The sequence below is a fragment of the Arachis ipaensis genome, chromosome B6, assembly GCF_059453495.1.
Source record: "Arachis ipaensis isolate K30076 ecotype BB chromosome B6, ASM5945349v1, whole genome shotgun sequence".
NCBI lineage: Eukaryota > Viridiplantae > Streptophyta > Magnoliopsida > Fabales > Fabaceae > Arachis > Arachis ipaensis.
This window is the reverse complement of record NC_142441.1, coordinates 111,209,331-111,220,462: the sequence shown is the minus strand read 5'-3', so window position 1 is coordinate 111,220,462 and position 11,132 is coordinate 111,209,331. Positions and strand designations below refer to the sequence as shown.

Here is an 11,132-nt window from a genome sequence, read left to right as displayed (position 1 = left end):
CTTGCTCTTCTTGCTCTTCTTCTCTATCTTCTCCTTCCTGTCTTTCTTGTTCTGCTTCTTGCTCGGCTTCCCCTTGTTGCCCTTCTTCATTTCTTCTTCTTGTATGTCTTGGAGGAGTTGGGCCAAGAGTCATTCTGTGTGCAGTTATGGCCAGTCCAGGATATAGCCAATTAGGTCTTTCATCCTCAAGTGGTACTTGGGCATCGATGCATAGTCTAATGATAGTGCTAGGGAAGTGAAGCCAGGATTCAGGGTCACTTTTCTCACTAAACTCTTGTATCTGTTCAGCAATGAGTTTATGAACTTTGATCTCTCCTCCAACCATAATGCAATGTAGCAAGATGGCTCTTTTAGGGACTATTTCTGAAGAGTTTGCAGTGGGTAGGATGGATCTCCTAACTATTGCATACCACCCTTTAGCTTCAGGTGTTAGGTCTCCCCTTCTCAAGACTCTTGGAGCCCCTCTTGTTTTTCTCACCCATTCAGCTCTGATGGCACAAAGGTCTTCAGCAATAGTTGTATAGTCAGGTTCTCCTATCATCCTTTCTTCATAACTTGCTTGGCTGAAATGTATGTTTTTCAGGCCAAGAGTTTTCATGATTGCTTTGGGACTGAAGTCAACTTCCACCCCTCTCACATAGCTTTTGTATGTGGGGTTCTTGGTTTGATCCTCCCTTACTGCATTTGCATAAAACTCTTTCACCAAGTTGATGTTGATTCTAGTGATTGGCTTAGTTAGGAGCTCCCACTTCCTCTTTTTGATCTTTTCCCAAACACCTGGGAACTCATCCTTTTCAAGGTCAAAGGGAACCTCAGCTAGTACCGTTTTAGGTCTCATCCATTCGGCTTGAATCTCATGGAACACTGATCTGTATCTCCATGCATCGAATTCCCTGTTTTCCTCCATTGGTTGCTTGTCTTTTCTTCTTTTGTGGCTAGATGAAGCTGCCATTGGTTTTTTTAGTTTTGGTAAGTGACAAGCTAAAGTTAACAAGGTGAAGCAAGAAGTGTTGTTGGAGGTGTGGTGAGGTTGTTTTCGGCAAGAGATAGTTATGCTATGATGAAGGAAAATGTGTATGAAGGAGAATTGGTGGTGTGGGACTCGTTCCCCAAGTGGTTCTTTATAGTGCCCATGAGTGAAAAATGGACGGCTAGGGTGGTTTGTGAAGGGTGGCTTGATGGTAAATATATGAATTATGGATAAGGACGATTTGCTTTTCATTTTCTTGGAAGTATTCTGGGTGCATTAGGTTGTACATGTAGCTTTCTTTTCTTGCAGAACTTCCTTTTCCCATGTGTTAGTTTCAAAGATTTGTGAATTTTCTTTTTGACCAAGCACGTACCTCCCTTTGTCTTTTTCCTCCATTTTTGTCTTTTCTTTTGTACCTGCACAAACAAACAAATTTGCTATCATTTTTCGGTCCATGTGAATTATGAATAGTATTTGCACATGTAAATCAATGCTTGTCTTTTTGAGCTTATAGCCGTGACTTCTACATGTATGCACACTTATTATTTGGACACCAAACTTAGTGTTTGGTTAAGTCTCCTGATGACATGAAATCCATATTGGTCGTCCTTAATGAGTGTGCATAATTCTAATAAATCATAGTCACCTTGGCTCTTTGATTCTAAACAAAGTTACTACCCTAAGTAATTGAAACCAAAGTATTAAAACATGTGAATGGTATACTTGTCATGAATTTTGAAATCCAGAGGAACTTCTTGCTTTTCATAAACTATGTTCAAAAAGAACACCAAACTTAATGTTTGGTTGTGCACATTGAATGAAAGATGGAATTCAATTTGAGTAAGATTTGGGAGTGCCATCAGGCACACCAAACTTAGAGACCAATTGTAATTTACATGCAAGGTTTAGTGCACTTAATCAATAGTTGTCCTGAGGATTCAAGTTCATGCATAAGAAACCATGCTTTATTAGATGTAAAGCAAAGCACTAAAGATTAAGGATACTAAAAACATGGGTTGCCTCCCATGAAGCGCTTCTTTAACGTCACTAGCTTGACGGTTGTCCCTTGTTAGGGTGGATTGTAGTGCTTGACGTCATCTCCTCTCACTATGAAAACGTCCCCACTTGATTCATTCATGACCTCTAAATGTTCCATAGAAAGAACTTTCCTGATTGTGAACACTTGAGGGAGCTGGGAAGGAATGGTTTTGAGGCCAGGTGGGATTGGCAGATAATGACTTGATATCACCTTATCTCCCGGAGAAAAACCTTCAGTGGGAATTTTCTTGTTTCTCCATCCTCTTGGCAATCTCCCTATCACTCTTCCCTTTCTCTTGAGGATTTTTTCATTGACCTTTATGTCAGGAGGATCCTTCTGATCTGTTTCCACTGATTCTTGTGGCTCTAACTCTTGCAACTCTTGTTTGCCTTCCAATGACTGTTTTAGGGTCTCAGCTGCTGGATTACTTTCCTCCAAACACGGATGGCTACTATCATCTTTAGGCTTTTCAGGTTCTGGTTCAGGCTCAGATGCAGGTTTGAAGACTTTGAAAATGAGCTGTTCATCATGTATTCTCAGAATTAGCTCTCCTTGTTCTACATCTATGAGCGCTCTAGTAGTGGCTAGAAATGGTCTGCCCAGAATGATAGGGTGTAAGTAGCTTTCCTCCATGTCCACAATGACAAAGTCTGTGGGGAAATAATAATCCCCCACTTTCACCAGCACATTTTCAACTACCCCTTCAGCTTGCTTCTGAGTTTTGTCAGCCAGTTGTATGATTACATCAGTGGATCTCACCTCATTCAGTTGTAGCCTCTTCATAAGAGTTAGAGGCATCACATTTATGCTAGCTCCTAGATCACAGAATCCTCTGTCAATTTTTGTTTCCCCTATGATGCAAGGGATATGAAAACTTCCTGGGTCCGTTTTCTTAGAGAGTGTGTCCTTCTTGATGAGAGCACTGCATTCTTTGTTCATTGTTACCGTTTGTCCTCCCTTCAAAACTCTTTTCTTGCTTAACAATTCCTTTAAATACTTGATGTGTGTGGGCATTTGATGAAGAATCTCAAGAAAGGGAATATTGACATGAAGAGAGTTAAATGTCTCTAGAAACCTTGAGTAGGTTTTCCTTTTTTCACCTCCTCCTAACCTCTCAGGAAATGGTGCTTTTGGTTGGTATATTTCCATCATGCCTTTTTGCAGTTCCTTGGCTTGCTCAGTTCCACCTTCTTGCTTAACTTCTTCCACACCTTCCTTCAAGATTTCTGGTTCCTGCTCTGAGGGCCTGATTCCTTCTTCTTCTGAGACTTCCTTCATTATGGTGATGGCTTTGCATTCTTCCCATCTTACTCTCTTTTGTTCCCCTTTAGGATTCTTTTCTGTGTCACTAGGGAACACTGCAGTTGATTTGGGTGCCTGTTGAGATAGCTCTCCTACTTGAGATTCCATCCTTTTGAGTTTTTCACCATGGTTTCTTAAGGTAGTTCTCACATCATCCCTGAAGCTCTTCAATTCAACTATGTCTTGACTCATGGTTGCCATTATTCCTTCTATCCGGTTTAATTGATCTTGAAATTGTTGGTTCGGATTAGGTTGGGTATGTTGATTATTTTGGCCATGATATGGTGGTTGGGAGTAGGTATTTTGTGTGGCTTGGTATGATCTTTGGTTGGAGTTTTGGTATGTGGAATTGTTATGTTGATTGTGGTTGTAAGGTTTGTGGTTTTGTGGTTGGGTTTGTTGGTTTCCCCACCCAAAGTTTGGGTGGTTTCTCCAGCCTGGGTTGTAAGTGTTGGAATGTGGATCATATGATTGCCTTTGTTGGTTTCCCACATAGTTAGCCTCATCCCAATCACCTCCTTCAATGCCTACTTCCTCTTGATCTTGTGTGTGTATTGCAGCCACTTGCTTTGTTTCTAATTGCCTGGTAAGCTCTGCTAGTTGCTTGGCAAACACCTTGTTTTGGGCTAGAATTGTATCAACATGGTTCAGCTCCATGACTCCCTTAGTGTTGTGCCTTTCTGATGCATAGTAGTACTCATTCTCAGCCACTGTCTCGATCACTTCAATGGCTTCTTCCACAGTCTTTTTCCTGTTCAATGAACCTCCTGATGAATGGTCTACAGCCTTCCTTGATTCATAAGAGAGCCCATCATAGAAGATGTGCAGTTGCACCCAATCATGGAACATGTTTGGTGGGCATTTCCTTGTCAAGTCCTTGAATCTCTCCCATGCCTCGTAGAGAGTTTCACCATCTTGTTGTCTAAAAGTCTGAACCTCAGATCGAAGCCTATTGACCTTTTGTGGAGGGTAGAAACGTGCCAGAAACTTGCTTTCCACCTCATCCCATGTTGTTAGACTCCCCCTTGGGAATGATTCCAGCCACTTAGCTGCTTTGTCCCTAAGTGAAAATGGGAACAAAAGCAGTTTATAGGCATCTTCCTGGACTCCATTGGACTTCACAGTGTCACAAATTCTCAGGAATTTTGTGAGATGTTGGTTTGGGTCTTCATTAGCACTTCCTCCAAAGGAACAATGATTTTCCACAAGTGATATTAGCTGTGGCTTGAGCTCAAAATTGTTGGCCTGAATGGGTGGTTTCTGGATGCTACTACCACAATTCCCAGAGGTTGGGTTTATGTATGAACTAAGAACCCTCCTCTCAGGAATGGCATCGTTTCCATCAGCTCTCTCATGGTTGTGAACTTCTCTATCCATGTTGAGATCTAAAGCTTCCTCAAAATTGTCCTCAGATTCTCCTTCAGATTCCTCTTCTCCCACTACTCTCTTCCCTCTTGCTTCCCTTCTAAGTCTATGAAGGGTCCTCTCTGGTTCGGTATATGGAGGAGTTGATGTCTCTCCTCTCCTACCTGTCATACAAGAACACAGCTCAAACACAAACAAGTGAAATACTCTTGGTTAATGGAAGAGTATGGTTAGCTCAATTGAGGAATTAATTCAAACAGTTAGTGAGTCAGTGAGTTAGTTGCATGAATTTAAAGGCGTAAAGAAGGAAAGCATGTAACCAAGTGCAGAAATTAAAATTCAACAAGTATCTTGAACAGAATTAACAAAGCAAGAGAAAATTGCTCAATCTAGTTAGCTTCCAATTTGAGAATTGTCAATCGAAAACCAATCCCCGGCAACGGCGCCATAAACTTGATGCGCATAAACTTGTTATGCTACGATTTAGGAAATTGCACGATCGGCAAAATTCCTTCCGGCAAGTGCACCGGTTATCGTCAAGTAAAAACTCACAATAGAGTGAGGTCGAATCCCACAAGGATTGGTTGAATGAGCAATTCGGATTAGAAGTGTGTTCTAGTTGAGCGGAATCAAGGTTGAGATGAGTATTGCGGAATGTAAAATTGGCGGGAAAAGTAAATGACAAGAAATTAAAATGGCTGAATCTTAAATTGCATGAATTAAAGAGCAGAAACTAAATTGCTGAAATTAAAGGGGATGGGGGTGATTGCATGAATTTAATTGCAGGATGTAAAGAAAAAGTGGAAATCAGAATTGGGGAATTCATTGGGTTATAGGAGATATTGAGATCTCCGAATCAAAACATGTTTATCTCTTCCTCAACCAATGCGTTCATTGAATTTTGCTTGGCAATCTTATATGATTGGATCCCAATTCCTTGGCTCACCAATGCTCTCTAAAAACAAACAAATTCCCAATCCCTTGGTTTAAATGTTCATAAGAAGAGATGATGCTTGATCACTGATTATACCACACAATTTCATGAACCACAATTTGGTAGGATTACATGTCACAATATCCATCCAAACCCCAATCCAATCCACTGTGAGAAAGCTTCTCTAGCATGAATCCTCCATTCCTTTCCCAAGGCTCCGAAGGATTCCAAGTATGAGTAGTTTCTTTCCCAAGACAACTACTCAATGGAATTAGATCGAGAAGCTTTCTAACAAAATTCAAGAGAAAAGATTGAAGAAGAAGATAAACTATTATTGATTCATTGAATTACAATAGAGCTCCCTAACCCAATGAAAGGGGGTTTAGTGAATCATAGCTCTGAATTCAATTACAAAGGAAAGGAAAACTAGCTAAAAGTGAAAGTAAACGTCCTATCTAACTTAACTTCTATCCTATTTATACACTTTCTATATTGAGCTTCAGTTGTGCTTCTTGGGCTTTGAGGCCTCTCCTTGCTTTCCTTTTGCCTTGGGTTTATGATCCATAATCTTGATGAGGTTGTTGATCCAAATCCTGTAACATTTATTGAGCCAACTTAGTGATAATCAAATAATGACACATGACTCAATAAATTGAGATTTCAAACTCATCAATCCTTCAGGCCCAATCCCATAAACCATGATATTCAATTGGGTTTCATACCAAAGTAAGTTTAAGTTAATATTTGTGCTCAAAGACTAACTTAAATCACAATATTTTTGGCCCAGAAACCTTTTCCAAGAGTGGCGTTTAAGTTGTAGTTTAAGCTTAAACTGCAGCTTAAACGCCAGACACTTCCAGTGAGGCCTTTTGTAGAAGCACGTTTAAGCTTCAGTTTAAGGTTAAACTGAAGCTTAAACGTGGAAATGGAAGAAGGTAGCCCTGGAGAGTCATGTAGTCGAACACGTTTAAGCTTCAGTTTAAGGTTAAACTGAAGCTTAAACGTGGAGATGGAAGGGCAGCCCTGGAGGTCGAACACGTTTAACCTCCAGTTTGAGGTTAAACTGGAGGTTAAACGTGGAAAAGGGTGGAGGCATACTGGAGGTCGAACACGTTTAACCTCCAGTTTGAGGTCAAACTGGAGGTTAAACGTGGAAGCTTAGAATGGTGGCCCTGGAGGTGTCGAACACGTTTAACCTCCAGTTTGAGGTCAAACTGGAGGTTAAACGTGGAAATGGAGAGAGCAACCCTGGAGTAGAAAAGCTGTCGAACACGTTTAAGCTCCAGTTTGAGTCAAACTGGAGCTTAAACGTGGAATGGCTCCCTGGTACTCTTCCTGGTTCTGGCATTTAACCTCCAGTTTGAGGTCAAACTAGAGGTTAAACGTGGAACTCCTCCCTGGGTGGCATACTCATTCTGGCGTTTAACCTCCAGTTTGAGGTCAAACTGGAGGTTAAACTTCAATCCCAGCATTTCTTATCCTTCATGATTTTGGCGTTTAAGCTCCAGTTTAGGCTTAAACTGGAACTTAAACTCCACATGTGATATTCAAGCTTCCTTTATTGATTTTGTTGCTTCCTTGCTTAGCCTCTTCTTCCCTGAAATCATCCAAACAATTGCATCAAAGTCTTGCAAAATTTCATGAGAAATCTTCCATTCATAGCATTTAAGTAATCTAACTAAAACTCATGGAATTTGCATCAAAATCATATTGTTTGGATGGTTCATTACTTTGTTCTTCATTTAACCATTTTTGGTTACTTTAAGCTCAAGAAAATGCATAAAACAACTAAAACTAACAGAAAAATGCTAGTGAAACTAGCCTATGATGCCTTGGCATCACAACGTTAGTTACACTAACGTGGGCACTAACGTGGAAGGAAGGAAAGCCCCAACGTTAGTGAGAAAAGTTAGTGGCATTAACTTTGAAGAAAGGAAATGGAGCCAATGTTAGTGACACTTAACATTATCACTAACGTTGGACAAAGCTCATAAGTGGCCACGTTAGTTGTCACGTTAACTTAGTTAACGTGGCCTCTAACGTTAAGAAGTAAAGGGGAAGCCAACGTTAGTGACATTCAACTTTATCACTAACATTGGCCAAGTCACAATAAGCCACGTTAACTCCCACGTTAACCTAGTTAAGGTGGAAGCTAACGTGAAGAAACAAGGTGGTCGACAACGTTAGTGACACCAAACATTGTCACTAACGTTGGAAGGAACCCACACAAGTCCCAATAAGCCACGTTAACTTCCACGTTAACCTAGTTAAGGTGGAAGCTAACGTGAAGAAACAAGGTGGTCGACAACGTTAGTGACACCAAACATTGTCACTAACGTTGGAAGGAACCCACACAAGTCCCAATAAGCCATGTTAACTTCCACGTTAACCTAGTTAACGTGGAAGCTAACGTGAAGAAGGGAGGTGATCGCCAACGTTAGTGACACCCAACATTGTCACTAACGTTGGAATGAGCCCACACAAGCCACTATGAGCCACATTAACTCCCACGTTAACTTAGTTAACGTGGTGGTAGTTAACGTGGGCAAAAGTCCCACCTGGCAGCCTGACCATGCCTTCTTCAAACATGCATAACTTGAGCCACAAAGCTCCAAATGAGGTGATTACAGTGGCATTGGAAAGTAGGATTCCAGAGCTTTCCAAGCATATATGGAACTACATGGTTGACACTAAATTTAAGGGAGAAAACCTACCCCAAAAGTGCAATGATGAATATGGTATCAACCTGTATTAAGGCCAACTGACCTCTTCACCTTCCAAGAAGTGTAACTCGAGTTATAGAGCTCCAAATGATGTGATTCCAAAGTCATTGGAAACTAGACATCCAGGACTTTCGAAGAATATATATTAGTACAGGGTGGACACTAAGTTTAAGCTCCAGAAACTGGCAATAATGAAGCCCTGATCGCTAGCGTTATCGGCACTCAAGTTTTCCAGTAACGCACGCAACTATGCCAGTGATCATGTCCACTTCAAAGGAGCATAACTTGAGATACAAAGGTTCAATTGAGGTGATTCTAATTGCGTTAGAAAGCTGACATTCAGAGCTTTCCAACGATATATAATACTCTATAGTGGGCATGAAATTGGAGCACAAACAAGAGGCATCTTTTAAGCCCCAAAAACACCAACTGGGCAGCAAGTGCAACGTTAGCCACAATAACTTTAGCACTAACGCTACACTTGTAGCGTTAGTGTGGCTAACTTTAGCACTAACTTTTGCACCTGGACCTCAACTTGACTCACTCTCTCTCAAGTCCACTTCAAAGCTCAAGCAAGCAAGCCCACAATTGTCAACCAATCAAGACCACAAGAAGCATCTAGAATAGGAAATTTCATTTAATTGTAATTTGTTTTTAATTTCATTTTGTAATTTAGGAGAGTCTATATAAAGGCCTTAGTCTTTACATTGAAAGCAATCGGGGAGGATTCTGGATCCTGGAATGGGGGATTGAAGAGGGGTCTTCGGACTCCCTCCCCTCACACACTTTTCCTTCTCTTTCTTTTAGTTGTAATTTTCATTTATGAATGTTGAATTTTCAATTTCAGTTTGAATCTTCATCTTTACTTTTCTGCACTTTCTTTCTTTTCTATTTTTGTAGAGCAATGATCAACTAACTCTTTACATTGGGTTAGAGAGCTCTATTGTGATTCAATGGATTAAGTGTAGTTCTTATTCTTCTTCTTCTTTCTTTCCTCTTGATTTTACTAGAGGGCTTTCGATCTTCATCCAATTGGGTAGTTATCTTGGAAAAGAAACTATTCATACTTGGATCTCTTCTGAACCTTGAAAGAGGAATGAAGAGATCATGCTAGAAATGCTTTCTCATCCTGGACCAAATTGGGTGTGGATGGATATGTGACTATAATCCTTCCAACACTTGATTTGGGAAATGCATGTGGTATAATCAGTGACCATACTTCATCTCTTCTCATGAGCAATTGACCAAGGAATTGGCTATTGATCAAGATTTGAGAGATCGAATTACAAGGAATTGTAATTCGATCACTTAAGATTGCCAAGGAGATCAATGAATGCATTGATTGAGGAAGAGATGAGAATGAACTTGATCTGGAGGATTGCAATATCTCTTGATCCTAATGTTCATTTTATTTTTAGTTCTTACATTTACTTTTCTTGCCATTTTACTTTTCTGCACTTTATTGCTTTCTTTACTTTTATGCCATTTACATTCCCTTGTTGCTTATCACTCCAATCTGATTCGTCTAACTAGGATAATCAATTAACCATTGATTGCTTAATCCGTTAATCTCTGTGGGATTCCACCTCACTCTTTTGTGAGTTATTACTTGACGACAGTTCGGTACACTTGCCGAAGGGAGATTTGTTGAGAGACAAGTTTTCCGTGCATCATAGGCATATTATACATTTAGGGAAATTGCAAGCAATCAAAGCAAACAAGCATATAAGAGATGCATATGATCAATGCCTTACCTATTGGCTCGTGATATCACTTGTCGGTCCATGAATGCCAACTCGACACATCCTTTCGGATGTCGCCTTTCTGCCACGTCCGAGGATATAGCGCCTGACACGCTTTTGTATCGTTATGTGGAAATAGTGCTTGGCACACTTGCATGCTCCAAGGATATAGTGCCTGGTACACTTTTGCGGCAGAAAAGGAAAACAACAATAACATATGGTTCATCATAAATCGTTTCAGGAATATAGTGCCTGGCACAGTATAATTCCAAGGATATAGTGCCTGGCACACTGTCCACATCCAAGAAGTCCACAACCTCAAATCATCATCTGTCATCACCATTTTCCCATCTCAATAGACTTTCAATTATCAAGTCTTAACATTCCAAGGATATACTGCCTGACACATTCTCCTTCAACATCTATCAAGCTCATCATAACCATCATCAGTTCTTAATTCCACAAGTTACCATCCACTCACAAGTTCTCAAACCATTGCCAATAAAACACTTCACTAGTTCACCCACAACTTCAGAAGTCTAAGTCTTTGTCTTCTAAACTCATACAGAAAATTACTAATTCGGCTTACTAACCCATCTCTATTAGTTTTAAGGTCTAATTACTAGTTAGCAATCTTAAACATTAGATAAAGAAGTTTGGAAAGCTAGAGAACCCTTGAAAAATGAAGAAAAATCATTTTTAAACAAAACAGGGACTATGTGTACGCACACCCCTGCCATGCATACACATAGGGTTAAAAAAAGTATGCCTGCATACGCATACAATACGTCCGCGTATGCATGCATAGGGCCACGTACGCATGAGAGCCTGGCGGAGACGCACGCCCACGTATGGGAGTGCCCGCGTTTGCATGCCATCCCAAATTTGCAAAATTCTATAAGGTTGCAGAAATCCGTTGTAAACACCAAAATTTTAAATATTCATAACTTCCTGTACAAAATTCTATTTTTCTCAAACTTTATATCAATTTAAAGATATTTAAATGAACTTTGATTTAAAATAAATTTCAACCAATTTCGAAAACAGAAGTTCAAGT

General features: G+C 40.2%; 1 non-coding gene across 1 annotated transcript; it reads left to right on the top strand.

Moving 5' to 3' along the window:
• Nucleotides 1–4,158: 4,158 nt before the first annotated feature.
• On the top strand, nucleotides 4,159–4,262 carry LOC148562314 (small nucleolar RNA R71). The gene has a single exon (XR_015886504.1). It is a non-coding gene; the product is annotated as a small nucleolar RNA R71 (small nucleolar RNA).
• Nucleotides 4,263–11,132: the final 6,870 nt, after the last annotated feature.